Genomic DNA, 14,563 nt, shown 5'->3' on the forward strand with positions numbered 1-14,563 from the left:
CCCAGGACCCTTGTGCATTGATGTACTGACACTTGGCCTGGTCTTAGGAGGTTCCTGACTAGGTCGGATAACTCCTTGGCTTTCTCCTCCGGGAGAAACACCTTTTTCTGTACTGTGTCCAGAATCATCCCTAGGAACAGCAGACGTGTCGTCGGAATCAGCTGCGATTTTGGAATATTTAGAATCCATCCGTGCTGTCGTAGTACTACTTGAGATAGTGCTACTCCGACCTCTAACTGTTCTCTGGACCTTGCCTGCTTACTTTGTGCCTTCCAATGCACAATGCAAACTACAGGTAGTGCTGCAGGGCCCACACCCTTTTACTTGCCGTACAGAGCAGCTCTGGAGCTGTTACAGTGCCCAGCTGCTGCAAGAAATCAGCTTGAATGCTTCAGGGGCTGGGGCATAGCCAACATGAGCCCCACACCGAAGGAGGGTGGAGGTGTTTAATGCGAACTAGGGGTCATCCAAGCGCCGCAAAAGGCCGCCATGCCCTGCACGCCCCTTTTCTCTTTTCATATGCAGACGAGGGTTGAAGCCAACTTTGACCCACTGCTTGGATGACATCACCGTATGCAAATCCATCTGCTGCAGGCCTTCCCCCAGGAATGCTTGCACTAGTTGTTGCATTTGGTTTGTTGTTTGGGGGTGCTTCATTATTAGGCAGCCTTCTGCCCTCCCATGTTCTTCTGAAAATATGTGTTCTCCCTGCAGTTGTTGTCCCCAGATGAGAGTTCCCTTGTGCTGCCTCAGTTGAATCTCCTTTACTTGACAGAGATGTGCCTGAGCAGCGGCCCTCCCCAGCCCTATCCCAAATCATACTTATTTTGCATAGGAGATACCATGGTCATGAAGATTGTTCTCCCAGGGTGAGGTTCATTCATTGCATTCTGGGTATGCTGACCCCTGTGATTTCCCCAAATGTGGGAAACTCGACTGCATTATTTGTGGTAGTGGGGGACTGTGTTTGTGCTTTCCTCTGGTCAGCTCTGGTAAAAGTCAGATTTATTTGTCTCAGATGTTCCTCTAGCCTTGTTCTTCTTTTGAGAGTTCCCTTGTGCTGCCTCAGTTGGATCTCCTTCACTTGACAGGGGGGTACCCGAGCAGCGACCCTCCCCAGCTCTAGCCCAACTCCTACTTACCTGCCAGGTGAGATACTTTGATCATGAAGGTGCTTCTCCCAGGGCAAGGCTCACCCATTGCACTCTGGGTGTGGTGCCCCTGCGATTTCCCCAAATGTGGGAAGCTTGACTGCATAATTTGTGTTTCCCCTGGTCGGCTCTCGTATAATTCAGATCTCTTTGTCTCAGGTCTCTCTCCAGCCTAGTTTGCTGTCTGTTTCCACTTCTTTTTTCATGAGCCCCTCCCTTTTATACCCTTGTGCACTATCCTGACTTCTCCTCCTGTCTGCTTACTTTGTGCCTTCCAATGCACAATGCAAACTACAGGTAGTGCTGCAGGGCCCACACCCTTTTACTTGCCGTACAGAGCAGCTCTGGAGCTGTTACAGTGCCCAGCTGCTGCAAGAAATCAGCTTGAATGCTTCAGGGGCTGGGGCATAGCCAACATGAGCCCCACACCGAAGGAGGGTGGAGGTGTTTAATGTGAACTAGGGGTCATCCAAGCGCCGCAAAAGGCCGCCATGCCCTGCACGCCCCTTTTCTCTTTTCATATGCAGACGAGGGTTGAAGCCAACTTTGACCCACTGCTTGGATGACATCACTGTATGCAAATCCATCTGCTGCAGGCCTTCCCCCAGGAATGCTTGCACTAGTTGTTGCATTTGGTTTGTTGTTTGGGGGTGCTTCAGTATTAGGCAGCCTTCTGCCCTCCCATGTTCATCTGAAAATATGTGTTCTCCCTGCAGTTGTTGTCCCCAGATGAGAGTTCCCTTGTGCTGCCTCAGTTGAATCTCCTTTACTTGACAGAGATGTGCCTGAGCAGCGGCCCTCCCCAGCCCTATCCCAAATCATACTTATTTTGCATAGGAGATACCATGGTCATGAAGATTGTTCTCCCAGGGTGAGGTTCATTCATTGCATTCTGGGTATGCTGACCCCTGTGATTTCCCCAAATGTGGGAAACTCGACTGCATTATTTGTGGTAGTGGGGGACTGTGTTTGTGCTTTCCTCTGGTCAGCTCTGGTAAAAGTCAGATTTATTTGTCTCAGATCTTCCTCTAGCCTTGTTCTTCTTTCGAGAGTTCCCTTGTGCTGCCTCAGTTGGATCTCTTTCACTTGACAGGGGGGTGCCCGAGCAGCGACCCTCCCCAGCTCTAGCCCAACTCTTACTTACCTGCCAGGTGAGATACTATGATCATGAAGGTGCTTCTCCCAGGGCAAGGCTCACCCATTGCACTCTGATTTCCCCAAATGTGGGAAGCTTGACTGCATAATTTGTGTTTCCCCTGGTCGGCTCTCGTATAATTCAGATCTCTTTGTCTCAGGTCTCTCTCCAGCCTAGTTTGCTGTCTGTTTCCACTTCTTTTTTCATGAGCCCCTCCCTTTTATACCCTTGTGCACTATCCTGACTTCTCCTCCTGTCTGCTTACTTTGTGCCTTCCAATGCACAATGCAAACTACAGGTAGTGCTGCAGGGCCCACACCCTTTTACTTGCCGTACAGAGCAGCTCTGAAGCTGTTACAGTGCCCAGCTGCTGCAAGAAATCAGCTTGAATGCTTCAGGGGCTGGGGCATAGCCAACATGAGCCCCACACCGAAGGAGGGTGGAGGTGTTTAATGCAAACTAGGGGTCATCCAAGCGCCGCAAAAGGCCGCCATGCCCTGCACGCCCCTTTTCTCTTTTCATATGCAGACGAGGGTTGAAGACAACTTTGACCCACTGCTTGGATGACATCACCGTATGCAAATCCATCTGCTGCAGGCCTTCCCCCAGGAATGCTTGCACTAGTTGTTGCATTTGGTTTGTTGTTTGGGGGTGCTTCAGTATTAGGCAGCCTTCTGCCCTCCCATGTTCATCTGAAAATATGTGTTCTCCCTGCAGTTGTTGTCCCCAGATGAGAGTTCCCTTGCGCTGCCTCAGTTGAATCTCCTTTACTTGACAGAGATGTGCCTGAGCAGCGGCCCTCCCCAGCCCTATCCCAAATCATACTTATTTTGCATAGGAGATACCATGGTCATGAAGATTGTTCTCCCAGGGTGAGGTTCATTCATTGCATTCTGGGTATGCTGACCCCTGTGATTTCCCCAAATGTGGGAAACTCGACTGCTTTATTTGTGGTAGTGGGGGACTGTGTTTGTGCTTTCCTCTGGTCAGCTCTGGTAAAAGTCAGATTTCTTTGTCTCAGATCTTCCTTTAGCCTTGTTCTTCTTTCGAGAGTTCCCTTGTGCTGCCTCAGTTGGATCTCCTTCACTTGACAGGGGGGTACCCGAGCAGCGACCCTCCCCAGCTCTAGCCCAACTTCTACTTACCTGGCAGGTGAGATACTATGATCATGTAGGTGCTTCTCCCAGGGCAAGGCTCACCCATTGCACTCTGGGTGTGCTGCTCCTACTATTTCCCCAAATGTGGGACACTTGACTGCATAATTTGTGTTTCCTCTGGTCGGCTCTCGTATAATTCAGATCTCTTTGTCTCAGGTCTCTCTCCAGCCTAGTTTGCTGTCTGTTTCCACTTCTTTTTTCTTGAGCCCCTCCCTTCTATACCCTTGTGCACTATCCTGACTTCTCCTCCCGTCTGCTTACTTTGTGCCTTCCAATGCACAATGCAAACTACAGGTAGTGCTGCAGGGCCCACACCCTTTTACTTGCCTTACAGAGCAGCTCTGGAGCTGTTACAGTGCCCAGCTGCTGCAAGAAATCAGCTTGAATGCTTCATGGGATGGGGCATGGCCAACATGAGCCCCACACCAAAGGAGGGTGGGGGTGTTTAATGCGATCTAGGGGTCATCCAAGCAGCGCAAAAGGCCGCCATGCCCTGCACGCCCCTTTTCTCTTTTCATATGCAGATGAGGGTTGAAGCCAACTTTGACCCACTGCTTGGATAACATCACCATATGCAAATCCATCTGCTGCAGGCCTTCCCCCAGGAATGCTTGCACTAGTTGTTGCATTTGGTTTGTTGTTTGGGGGTGCTTCAGTATTAGGCAGCCTTCTGCCCTCCCATGTTCATCTGAAAATATGTGTTCTCCCTGCGGTTGTTGTCCCCAGATGAGAGTTCCCTTGTGCTGCCTCAGTTGAATTTCCTTTACTTGACAGAGATGTGCCTGAGCAGCGGCCCTCCCCAGCCCTATCCCAAATCATACTTATTTTGCATAGGAGACACCATGGTCATGAAGATTGTTCACCCAGGGTGAGGTTCATTCATTGCATTCTGGGTATGCTGACCCCTGTGATTTCCCCAAATGTGGGAAACTCGCCTGCATTATTTGTGGTAGTGGGGGACTGTGTTTGTGTTTTCCGCTGGTCAGCTCTGGTAAAAGTCAGATTTCTTTGTCTCAGATCTTCCTCTAGCCTTGTTCTTCTTTCGAGAGTTCCATTGTGCTGCCTCAGTTGGATCTCCTCCACTTGAAAGGGGGGTGCCCGAGCAGCGACCCTCAACAGCTCTAGCCCAACTCCTACTTACCTGCCAGGTGAGATACTATGATCTTGAAGGTGCTTCTCCCAGGGCAAGGCTCACCCATTGCACTCTGGGTGTGCTGCTCCTGCGATTTCCCCAAATGTGGGAAACTTGACTGCATAATTTGTGTTTCCCCTGGTCGGCTCTCGTATAATTCAGATCTCTTTGTCTCAGGTCTTTTTCCAGCCTAGTTTGCTGTCTGTTTCAACTTCTTTTTTCTTGAGCTGCTCCCTTCTATGCCCTTGCGCACTATCCTGACTTCTCCTGTCTGCTTACTTTGTGCCTTCCAATGCACAATGCAAACTACAGGTAGTGCTGCAGGGCCCACACCCTTTTACTTGCCGTTCAGAGCAGCTCTGGAGCTGTTACAGTGCCCAGCTGCTGCAATAAATCAGCTTGAATGCTTCAGGGGATGGGGCATGGCCAACATGAGCCCCACACCAAAGGAGGGTGGGGGTGTTTAATGCGAACTAGGGGTCATCCAAGCACCGCAAAAGGCCGCCATGCCCTGCACGCCCCTTTTCTCTTTTCATATGCAGATGAGGGTTGAAGCCAACTTTGACCCACTGCTTGGATGACATCACCGTATGCAAATCCGTCTTCTGCAGAACTTCCCTCAGGAATGCTTGCACTAGTTGTTGCATTTGGTTTGTTGTTTGGGGGTGCTTCAGTATTAGGCAGCCTTCTGCCCTCCCATGTTCATCTGAAAATATGTGTTCTCCCTGCAGTTGTTGTCCCCAGATGAGAGTTCCCTTGTGCTGCCTCAGTTGAATCTCCTTTACTTGACAGAGATGTGCATGAGCAGCGGCCCTCCCCTGCCCTATCCCAAATCATACTTATTTTGCATAGGAGATACCATGGTCATGAAGATTACTCTCCCAGGGTGAGGTTCATTCATTGCATTCTGGGTATGCTGACCCCTGTGATTTCCCCAAATGTGGGAAACGCGACTGCTTTATTTGTTGGTAGTGGGGGACTGTGTTTGTGTTTTCCTCTGGTCAGCTCTGGTAAAAGTCAGATTTCTTTGTTTCAGATCTTCCTCTAGCCTTGTTCTTCTTTCGAGAGTTTCCTTGTGCTGCCTCAGTTGGATCTCCTTCACTTGACAGGGGGGTGCCCGAGCAGCGACCCTCCCCAGCTCTAGCCCAACTCCTACTTACCTGCCAGGTGAGATACTATGATCATGAAGGTGCTTCTCCCAGGGCAAGGCTCACCCATTGCACTCTGGGTGTGCTGCCCCTGCGATTTCCCCAAATGTGGGAAACTTGACTGCATAATTTGTGTTTCCCCTGGTCAGGTCTCGTATAATTCAGATCTCTTTGTCTCAGGTCTCTCTCCAGCCTAGTTTGCTGTCTGTTTCAACTTCTCTTTTCTTGAGCCGCTCCCTTTTATACCCTTGTGCACTATCCTGACTTCTCCTCCTGTCTGCTTACTTTGTGCCTTCCAATGCACAATGCAAACTACAGGTAGTGCTGCAGGGCCCACACCCTTTTACTTGCCTTACAGAACAGCTCTGGAGCTGTTACAGTGCCAAGCTGCTGCAAGAAATCAGCTTGAATGCTTCAGGGGATGGGGCATGGCCAACATGAGCCCCACACCGAAGGAGGGTGGGGGTGTTTAATGCGAACTAAGGGTCATCCAAGCGCCGCAAAAGGCCGCCATGCCCTGCATACCCCTTTTCTCTTTTCATATGCAGATGAGGGTTCCAGCCAACTTTGGCCCACTGCTTGGATGACATCACCGTATGCAATTCCGTCTTCTGCAGAACTTCCCCCAGGAATGCTTGTACTAGTTGTTGCATTTGGTTTGTTGTTTGGGGGTGCTTCAGTATTAGGCAGCCTTCTGCCCTCCCATGTTCATCTGAAAATATGTGTTCTCCCTGCAGTTGTTGTCCCCAGATGAGAGTTTCCTTGTGCTGCCTCAGTTGAATCTCCTTTACTTGACAGAGATGTGCATGAGCAGCGGCCCTCCCCAGCCCTCTCACAAATCATACTTATTTTGCATAGGAGATACCATGGTCATGAAGATTGTTCTCCCAGGGTGAGGTTCATTCATTGCATTTTGGGTATGCTGACCCCTGTGATTTCCCCAAATGTGGGAAACTCGACTGCATTATTTGTGGTAGTGGGGGACTGTGTTTGTGCTTTCCTCTGGTCAGCTCTGGTAAAAGTCAGATTTATTTGTCTCAGATCTTCCTCTAGCCTTGTTCTTCTTTCGAGAGTTCCCTTGTGCTGCCTCAGTTGGATCTCTTTCACTTGACAGGGGGGTGCCCGAGCAGCGACCCTCCCCAGCTCTAGCCCAACTCTTACTTACCTGCCAGGTGAGATACTATGATCATGAAGGTGCTTCTCCCAGGGCAAGGCTCACCCATTGCACTCTGATTTCCCCAAATGTGGGAAGCTTGACTGCATAATTTGTGTTTCCCCTGGTCGGCTCTCGTATAATTCAGATCTCTTTGTCTCAGGTCTCTCTCCAGCCTAGTTTGCTGTCTGTTTCCACTTCTTTTTTCATGAGCCCCTCCCTTTTATACCCTTGTGCACTATCCTGACTTCTCCTCCTGTCTGCTTACTTTGTGCCTTCCAATGCACAATGCAAACTACAGGTAGTGCTGCAGGGCCCACACCCTTTTACTTGCCGTACAGAGCAGCTCTGGAGCTGTTACAGTGCCCAGCTGCTGCAAGAAATCAGCTTGAATGCTTCAGGGGCTGGGGCATAGCCAACATGAGCCCCACACCGAAGGAGGGTGGAGGTGTTTAATGCGAACTAGGGGTCATCCAAGCGCCGCAAAAGGCCGCCATGCCCTGCACGCCCCTTTTCTCTTTTCATATGCAGACGAGGGTTGAAGACAACTTTGACCCACTGCTTGGATGACATCACCGTATGCAAATCCATCTGCTGCAGGCCTTCCCCCAGGAATGCTTGCACTAGTTGTTGCATTTGGTTTGTTGTTTGGGGGTGCTTCAGTATTAGGCAGCCTTCTGCCCTCCCATGTTCATCTGAAAATATGTGTTCTCCCTGCAGTTGTTGTCCCCAGATGAGAGTTCCCTTGCGCTGCCTCAGTTGAATCTCCTTTACTTGACAGAGATGTGCCTGAGCAGCGGCCCTCCCCAGCCCTATCCCAAATCATACTTATTTTGCATAGGAGATACCATGGTCATGAAGATTGTTCTCCCAGGGTGAGGTTCATTCATTGCATTCTGGGTATGCTGACCCCTGTGATTTCCCCAAATGTGGGAAACTCGACTGCTTTATTTGTGGTAGTGGGGGACTGTGTTTGTGCTTTCCTCTGGTCAGCTCTGGTAAAAGTCAGATTTCTTTGTCTCAGATCTTCCTTTAGCCTTGTTCTTCTTTCGAGAGTTCCCTTGTGCTGCCTCAGTTGGATCTCCTTCACTTGACAGGGGGGTACCCGAGCAGCGACCCTCCCCAGCTCTAGCCCAACTTCTACTTACCTGGCAGGTGAGATACTATGATCATGTAGGTGCTTCTCCCAGGGCAAGGCTCACCCATTGCACTCTGGGTGTGCTGCTCCTACTATTTCCCCAAATGTGGGACACTTGACTGCATAATTTGTGTTACCTCTGGTCGGCTCTCGTATAATTCAGATCTCTTTGTCTCAGGTCTCTCTCCAGCCTAGTTTGCTGTCTGTTTCCACTTCTTTTTTCTTGAGCCCCTCCCTTCTATACCCTTGTGCACTATCCTGACTTCTCCTCCCGTCTGCTTACTTTGTGCCTTCCAATGCACAATGCAAACTACAGGTAGTGCTGCAGGGCCCACACCCTTTTACTTGCCTTACAGAGCAGCTCTGGAGCTGTTACAGTGCCCAGCTGCTGCAAGAAATCAGCTTGAATGCTTCATGGGATGGGGCATGGCCAACATGAGCCCCACACCAAAGGAGGGTGGGGGTGTTTAATGCGATCTAGGGGTCATCCAAGCAGCGCAAAAGGCCGCCATGCCCTGCACGCCCCTTTTCTCTTTTCATATGCAGATGAGGGTTGAAGCCAACTTTGACCCACTGCTTGGATAACATCACCATATGCAAATCCATCTGCTGCAGGCCTTCCCCCAGGAATGCTTGCACTAGTTGTTGCATTTGGTTTGTTGTTTGGGGGTGCTTCAGTATTTTGCAGCCTTCTGCCCTCCCATGTTCATCTGAAAATATGTGTTCTCCCTGCGGTTGTTGTCCCCAGATGAGAGTTCCCTTGTGCTGCCTCAGTTGAATTTCCTTTACTTGACAGAGATGTGCCTGAGCAGCGGCCCTCCCCAGCCCTATCCCAAATCATACTTATTTTGCATAGGAGACACCATGGTCATGAAGATTGTTCACCCAGGGTGAGGTTCATTCATTGCATTCTGGGTATGCTGACCCCTGTGATTTCCCCAAATGTGGGAAACTCGCCTGCATTATTTGTGGTAGTGGGGGACTGTGTTTGTGTTTTCCGCTGGTCAGCTCTGGTAAAAGTCAGATTTCTTTGTCTCAGATCTTCCTCTAGCCTTGTTCTTCTTTCGAGAGTTCCATTGTGCTGCCTCAGTTGGATCTCCTCCACTTGAAAGGGGGGTGCCCGAGCAGCGACCCTCAACAGCTCTAGCCCAACTCCTACTTACCTGCCAGGTGAGATACTATGATCTTGAAGGTGCTTCTCCCAGGGCAAGGCTCACCCATTGCACTCTGGGTGTGCTGCTCCTGCGATTTCCCCAAATGTGGGAAACTTGACTGCATAATTTGTGTTTCCCCTGGTCGGCTCTCGTATAATTCAGATCTCTTTGTCTCAGGTCTTTTTCCAGCCTAGTTTGCTGTCTGTTTCAACTTCTTTTTTCTTGAGCTGCTCCCTTCTATGCCCTTGCGCACTATCCTGACTTCTCCTGTCTGCTTACTTTGTGCCTTCCAATGCACAATGCAAACTACAGGTAGTGCTGCAGGGCCCACACCCTTTTACTTGCCGTTCAGAGCAGCTCTGGAGCTGTTACAGTGCCCAGCTGCTGCAATAAATCAGCTTGAATGCTTCAGGGGATGGGGCATGGCCAACATGAGCCCCACACCAAAGGAGGGTGGGGGTGTTTAATGCGAACTAGGGGTCATCCAAGCACCGCAAAAGGCCGCCATGCCCTGCACGCCCCTTTTCTCTTTTCATATGCAGATGAGGGTTGAAGCCAACTTTGACCCACTGCTTGGATGACATCACCGTATGCAAATCCGTCTTCTGCAGAACTTCCCTCAGGAATGCTTGCACTAGTTGTTGCATTTGGTTTGTTGTTTGGGGGTGCTTCAGTATTAGGCAGCCTTCTGCCCTCCCATGTTCATCTGAAAATATGTGTTCTCCCTGCAGTTGTTGTCCCCAGATGAGAGTTCCCTTGTGCTGCCTCAGTTGAATCTCCTTTACTTGACAGAGATGTGCATGAGCAGCGGCCCTCCCCTGCCCTATCCCAAATCATACTTATTTTGCATAGGAGATACCATGGTCATGAAGATTACTCTCCCAGGGTGAGGTTCATTCATTGCATTCTGGGTATGCTGACCCCTGTGATTTCCCCAAATGTGGGAAACGCGACTGCTTTATTTGTTGGTAGTGGGGGACTGTGTTTGTGTTTTCCTCTGGTCAGCTCTGGTAAAAGTCAGATTTCTTTGTTTCAGATCTTCCTCTAGCCTTGTTCTTCTTTCGAGAGTTTCCTTGTGCTGCCTCAGTTGGATCTCCTTCACTTGACATGGGGGTGCCCGAGCAGCGACCCTCCCCAGCTCTAGCCCAACTCCTACTTACCTGCCAGGTGAGATACTATGATCATGAAGGTGCTTCTCCCAGGGCAAGGCTCACCCATTGCACTCTGGGTGTGCTGCCCCTGCGATTTCCCCAAATGTGGGAAACTTGACTGCATAATTTGTGTTTCCCCTGGTCAGGTCTCGTATAATTCAGATCTCTTTGTCTCAGGTCTCTCTCCAGCCTAGTTTGCTGTCTGTTTCAACTTCTCTTTTCTTGAGCCGCTCCCTTTTATACCCTTGTGCACTATCCTGACTTCTCCTCCTGTCTGCTTACTTTGTGCCTTCCAATGCACAATGCAAACTACAGGTAGTGCTGCAGGGCCCACACCCTTTTACTTGCCTTACAGAACAGCTCTGGAGCTGTTACAGTGCCAAGCTGCTGCAAGAAATCAGCTTGAATGCTTCAGGGGATGGGGCATGGCCAACATGAGCCCCACACCGAAGGAGGGTGGGGGTGTTTAATGCGAACTAAGGGTCATCCAAGCGCCGCAAAAGGCCGCCATGCCCTGCATACCCCTTTTCTCTTTTCATATGCAGATGAGGGTTCCAGCCAACTTTGGCCCACTGCTTGGATGACATCACCGTATGCAATTCCGTCTTCTGCAGAACTTCCCCCAGGAATGCTTGTACTAGTTGTTGCATTTGGTTTGTTGTTTGGGGGTGCTTCAGTATTAGGCAGCCTTCTGCCCTCCCATGTTCATCTGAAAATATGTGTTCTCCCTGCAGTTGTTGTCCCCAGATGAGAGTTTCCTTGTGCTGCCTCAGTTGAATCTCCTTTACTTGACAGAGATGTGCATGAGCAGCGGCCCTCCCCAGCCCTCTCACAAATCATACTTATTTTGCATAGGAGATACCATGGTCATGAAGATTGTTCTCCCAGGGTGAGGTTCATTCATTGCATTTTGGGTATGCTGACCCCTGTGATTTCCCCAAATGTGGGAAACTCGACTGCATTATTTGTGGTAGTGGGGGACTGTGTTTGTGCTTTCCTCTGGTCAGCTCTGGTAAAAGTCAGATTTCTTTGTCTCAGATTTTCCTCTAGCCTTGTTCTTCTTTCGAGAGTTCCCTTGTGCTGCCTCAGTTGGATCTCCTTCACTTTACAGGGGGGTACCCGAGCAGCGACCCTCCCCAACTCTCGCCCAACTCCTACTTACCTGCTAGGTGAAATACTATGATCATGAAGGTGCTTCTCCCAGGGCAAGGCTCACCCATTGCACTCTGGGTGTGCTGCTCCTGCGATTTTCCGAAATGTGGGAAACTTGACTGCATAATTTGTGTTTCCCCTGGTCGGCTATCGTATAATTCAGATCTCTTTGTCTCAGGTCTCTCTCCAGCCTAGTTTGCTGTCTGTTTCCACTTCTCTTTTCTTGAGCCGCTCCCTTCTATGCCCTTGCGCACTATCCTGACTTCTCCTCCTTTCTGCTTACTTTGTGCCTTCCAACGCACAATGCGAACTACAGGTAGTGCTGCAGGGCCCACACCCTTTTACTTGCCTTACAGAGCAGCTCTGGAGCTGTTACAGTGCCCAGCTGCTGCAAGAAATCAGCTTGAATGCTTCAGGGGCTGGGGCATAGCCAACATGAGCCCCACACCGAAGGAGGGTGGAGGTGTTTAATACAAACTAGGGGTAAGCCAAGTGCCGCAAAAGGCCACCATGCCCTGCACGCCCCTTTTCTCTTTTCATATGCAGACGAGGGTTGAAGCCAACTTTGACCCACTGCTTGGATGACATCACCATATGCAAATCTATCTGCTGCATGCCTTCCCCCAGGAATGCTTGCACTAGTTGTTGCATTTGGTTTGTTGTTTGGGGGTGCTTCAGTATTAGGCAGCCTTCTGCCCTCCCATGTTCATCTGAAAATATGTGTTCTCCCTGCAGTTGTTGTCCCCAGATGAGAGTTCCCTTGTGCTGCCTCAGTTGAATCTCCTTTACTTGACAGAGATGTGCCTGAGCAGCGGCCCTCCCCAGCCATATCCCAAATCATACTTATTTTGCATAGGAGATACCATGGTTATGAAGATTGTTCTCCCAGGGTGCGGTTCATTCATTGCACTCTGGGTATGCTGACCCCTGTGATTTCCCCAAATGTGGGAAACTCGACTGCATTATTTGTGGTAGTGGTGGACTGTGTTTGTGCTTTCCTCTGGTCAGCTCTGGTAAAAGTCAGATTTCTTTGTCTCAGATCTTCCTCTAGCCTTGTTCTTCTTTCGAGAGTTCCTTTGTGCTGCCTCAGTTGGATCTCCTTCACTTGACAGGGGGGTGCCCGAGCAGCGACCCTCCCCAGCTCTAGCCCAACTCCTACTTACCTGTCAGGTGAGATACTATGATCATGAAGGTGCTTCTCCCAGGGCAAGGCTCACCCATTGCACTCTGGGTGTGCTGCCCCTGCGATTTCCCCAAATGTGGGAAACTTGACTGCATAATTTGTGTTTCCCCTGGTCGGCTCTCGTATAATTCAGATCTCTTTGTCTCAGGTCTCTCTCCAGCCTAGTTTGCTGTCTGTTTCCACTTCTCTTTTCTTGAGCCGCTCCCTTCTATGCCCTTGCGCATTATCCTGACTTCTCCCGTCTGCTTACTTTGTGCCTTCCAACGCACAATGCGAACTACAGGTAGTGCTGCAGGGCCCACACCCTTTTACTTGCCTTACAGAGCAGCTCTGGAGCTGTTACAGTGCCCAGCTGCTGCAAGAAATCAGCTTGAATGCTTCAGGGGCTGGGGCATAGCCAACATGAGCCCCACACCGAAGGAGGGTGGAGGTGTTTAATGCGAACTAGGGGTCATCCAAGCGCCGCAAAAGGCCGCCATGCCCTGCATAACCCTTTTCTCTTTTCATATGCAGATGAGGGTTCCAGCCAACTTTGGCCCACTGCTTGGATGACATCACCGTATGCAAATCCGTCTTCTGCAGACCTTCACCCAGGAATGCTTTTACTAGTTGTTGCATTTGGTTTGTTGTTTGGGGGTGCTTCAGTATTAGGCAGCCTTCTGTCCTCCCATGTTCATCTGAAAATATGTGTTCTCCCTGCAGTTGTTGTCCCCAGATGAGAGTTCCCTTGTGCTGCCTCAGTTGAATCTCCTTTACTTGACAGAGATGTGCCTGAGCAGCGGCCCTCCCCAGCCCTATCCCAAATCATACTTATTTTGCATAGGAGATACCATGGTCATGAAGATTGTTCTCCCAGGGTGAGGTTCATTCATTGCATTCTGGGTATGCTGACCCCTGTGATTTCCCCAAATTTGGGAAACTCGACTGCATTATTTGTGGTAGTGGGGACTGTGTTTGTGCTTTCCTCTGGTCAGCTCTGGTAAAAGTCAGATTTCTTTGTCTCAGATCTTCCTCTAGCCTTGTTCTTCTTTCGAGAGTTCCTTTGTGCTGCCTCAGTTGGATCTCCTTCACTTGACAGGGGGGTGCCCGAGCAGCGACCCTCCCCAGCTCTAGCCCAACTCCTACTTACCTGCCAGGTGAGATACTATGATCATGAAGGTGCTTCTCCCAGGGCAAGGCTCACCCATTGCACTCTGGGTGTGCTGCCCCTGCGATTTCCCCAAATGTGGGAAACTTGACTGCATAATTTGTGTTTCCCCTGGTCGGCTCTCGTATAATTCAGATCTCTTTGTCTCAGGTCTCTCTCCAGCCTAGTTTGCTGTCTGTTTCCACTTCTCTTTTCTTGAGCCGCTCCCTTCTATGCCCTTGCGCATTATCCTGACTTCTCCCGTCTGCTTACTTTGTGCCTTCCAACGCACAATGCGAACTACAGGTAGTGCTGCAGGGCCCACACCCTTTTACTTGCCTTACAGAGCAGCTCTGGAGCTGTTACAGTGCCCAGCTGCTGCAAGAAATCAGCTTGAATGCTTCAGGGGCTGGGGCATAGCCAACATGAGCCCCACACCGAAGGAGGGTGGAGGTGTTTAATGCGAACTAGGGGTCATCCAAGCGCCGCAAAAGGCCGCCATGCCCTGCATAACCCTTTTCTCTTTTCATATGCAGATGAGGGTTCCAGCCAACTTTGGCCCACTGCTTGGATGACATCACCGTATGCAAATCCGTCTTCTGCAGACCTTCACCCAGGAATGCTTTTACTTTTTGTTGCATTTGGTTTGTTGTTTGGGGGTGCTTCAGTATTAGGCAGCCTTCTGTCCTCCCATGTTCATCTGAAAATATGTGTTCTCCCTGCAGTTGTTGTCCCCAGATGAGAGTTCCCGTGTGCTGCCTCAGTTGAATCTCCTTTACTTGA

General features: G+C 50.2%; 22 non-coding genes across 22 annotated transcripts; all 22 read left to right on the forward strand.

The window, feature by feature from the left end:
- The first annotated feature begins 818 nt into the window (after positions 1-818).
- Positions 819-982, forward strand: LOC134999978 (U1 spliceosomal RNA). The gene has a single exon (XR_010202039.1). It is a non-coding gene; the product is annotated as a U1 spliceosomal RNA (small nuclear RNA).
- Positions 983-1,134: 152 nt separating this feature from the next.
- On the forward strand, positions 1,135-1,297 carry LOC134999426 (U1 spliceosomal RNA). The gene has a single exon (XR_010201525.1). It is a non-coding gene; the product is annotated as a U1 spliceosomal RNA (small nuclear RNA).
- Positions 1,298-1,971: 674 nt separating this feature from the next.
- On the forward strand, positions 1,972-2,135 carry LOC134999990 (U1 spliceosomal RNA). Its single transcript, XR_010202050.1, has one exon. It is a non-coding gene; the product is annotated as a U1 spliceosomal RNA (small nuclear RNA).
- A 972-nt stretch (positions 2,136-3,107) lies between these two features.
- On the forward strand, positions 3,108-3,271 carry LOC134999630 (U1 spliceosomal RNA). The gene has a single exon (XR_010201710.1). It is a non-coding gene; the product is annotated as a U1 spliceosomal RNA (small nuclear RNA).
- Positions 3,272-3,423: 152 nt separating this feature from the next.
- LOC134999901 (U1 spliceosomal RNA) lies at positions 3,424-3,586 on the forward strand. The gene has a single exon (XR_010201967.1). It is a non-coding gene; the product is annotated as a U1 spliceosomal RNA (small nuclear RNA).
- Positions 3,587-4,260: 674 nt separating this feature from the next.
- On the forward strand, positions 4,261-4,424 carry LOC134999847 (U1 spliceosomal RNA). The gene has a single exon (XR_010201915.1). It is a non-coding gene; the product is annotated as a U1 spliceosomal RNA (small nuclear RNA).
- Positions 4,425-4,576: 152 nt separating this feature from the next.
- On the forward strand, positions 4,577-4,739 carry LOC135000061 (U1 spliceosomal RNA). Its single transcript, XR_010202098.1, has one exon. It is a non-coding gene; the product is annotated as a U1 spliceosomal RNA (small nuclear RNA).
- A 671-nt stretch (positions 4,740-5,410) lies between these two features.
- On the forward strand, positions 5,411-5,575 carry LOC134999975 (U1 spliceosomal RNA). The gene has a single exon (XR_010202036.1). It is a non-coding gene; the product is annotated as a U1 spliceosomal RNA (small nuclear RNA).
- A 152-nt stretch (positions 5,576-5,727) lies between these two features.
- LOC134999943 (U1 spliceosomal RNA) lies at positions 5,728-5,890 on the forward strand. The gene has a single exon (XR_010202008.1). It is a non-coding gene; the product is annotated as a U1 spliceosomal RNA (small nuclear RNA).
- A 674-nt stretch (positions 5,891-6,564) lies between these two features.
- On the forward strand, positions 6,565-6,728 carry LOC134999627 (U1 spliceosomal RNA). Its single transcript, XR_010201706.1, has one exon. It is a non-coding gene; the product is annotated as a U1 spliceosomal RNA (small nuclear RNA).
- Positions 6,729-7,700: 972 nt separating this feature from the next.
- LOC134999631 (U1 spliceosomal RNA) lies at positions 7,701-7,864 on the forward strand. Its single transcript, XR_010201711.1, has one exon. It is a non-coding gene; the product is annotated as a U1 spliceosomal RNA (small nuclear RNA).
- Positions 7,865-8,016: 152 nt separating this feature from the next.
- On the forward strand, positions 8,017-8,179 carry LOC134999891 (U1 spliceosomal RNA). The gene has a single exon (XR_010201957.1). It is a non-coding gene; the product is annotated as a U1 spliceosomal RNA (small nuclear RNA).
- A 674-nt stretch (positions 8,180-8,853) lies between these two features.
- Positions 8,854-9,017, forward strand: LOC134999848 (U1 spliceosomal RNA). The gene has a single exon (XR_010201916.1). It is a non-coding gene; the product is annotated as a U1 spliceosomal RNA (small nuclear RNA).
- A 152-nt stretch (positions 9,018-9,169) lies between these two features.
- On the forward strand, positions 9,170-9,332 carry LOC135000062 (U1 spliceosomal RNA). The gene has a single exon (XR_010202099.1). It is a non-coding gene; the product is annotated as a U1 spliceosomal RNA (small nuclear RNA).
- Positions 9,333-10,003: 671 nt separating this feature from the next.
- On the forward strand, positions 10,004-10,168 carry LOC134999976 (U1 spliceosomal RNA). Its single transcript, XR_010202037.1, has one exon. It is a non-coding gene; the product is annotated as a U1 spliceosomal RNA (small nuclear RNA).
- Positions 10,169-10,320: 152 nt separating this feature from the next.
- Positions 10,321-10,483, forward strand: LOC134999944 (U1 spliceosomal RNA). Its single transcript, XR_010202009.1, has one exon. It is a non-coding gene; the product is annotated as a U1 spliceosomal RNA (small nuclear RNA).
- A 674-nt stretch (positions 10,484-11,157) lies between these two features.
- Positions 11,158-11,321, forward strand: LOC134999639 (U1 spliceosomal RNA). The gene has a single exon (XR_010201718.1). It is a non-coding gene; the product is annotated as a U1 spliceosomal RNA (small nuclear RNA).
- A 152-nt stretch (positions 11,322-11,473) lies between these two features.
- Positions 11,474-11,636, forward strand: LOC134999429 (U1 spliceosomal RNA). Its single transcript, XR_010201528.1, has one exon. It is a non-coding gene; the product is annotated as a U1 spliceosomal RNA (small nuclear RNA).
- Positions 11,637-12,310: 674 nt separating this feature from the next.
- LOC134999734 (U1 spliceosomal RNA) lies at positions 12,311-12,474 on the forward strand. The gene has a single exon (XR_010201809.1). It is a non-coding gene; the product is annotated as a U1 spliceosomal RNA (small nuclear RNA).
- Positions 12,475-12,626: 152 nt separating this feature from the next.
- LOC134999915 (U1 spliceosomal RNA) lies at positions 12,627-12,789 on the forward strand. Its single transcript, XR_010201980.1, has one exon. It is a non-coding gene; the product is annotated as a U1 spliceosomal RNA (small nuclear RNA).
- Positions 12,790-13,460: 671 nt separating this feature from the next.
- LOC134999701 (U1 spliceosomal RNA) lies at positions 13,461-13,622 on the forward strand. The gene has a single exon (XR_010201777.1). It is a non-coding gene; the product is annotated as a U1 spliceosomal RNA (small nuclear RNA).
- Positions 13,623-13,775: 153 nt separating this feature from the next.
- On the forward strand, positions 13,776-13,938 carry LOC134999930 (U1 spliceosomal RNA). The gene has a single exon (XR_010201995.1). It is a non-coding gene; the product is annotated as a U1 spliceosomal RNA (small nuclear RNA).
- The last annotated feature ends 625 nt before the right edge of the window (positions 13,939-14,563 follow it).

The sequence above is a fragment of the Pseudophryne corroboree genome, unplaced genomic scaffold (assembly GCF_028390025.1).
Source record: "Pseudophryne corroboree isolate aPseCor3 unplaced genomic scaffold, aPseCor3.hap2 scaffold_150, whole genome shotgun sequence".
NCBI lineage: Eukaryota > Metazoa > Chordata > Amphibia > Anura > Myobatrachidae > Pseudophryne > Pseudophryne corroboree.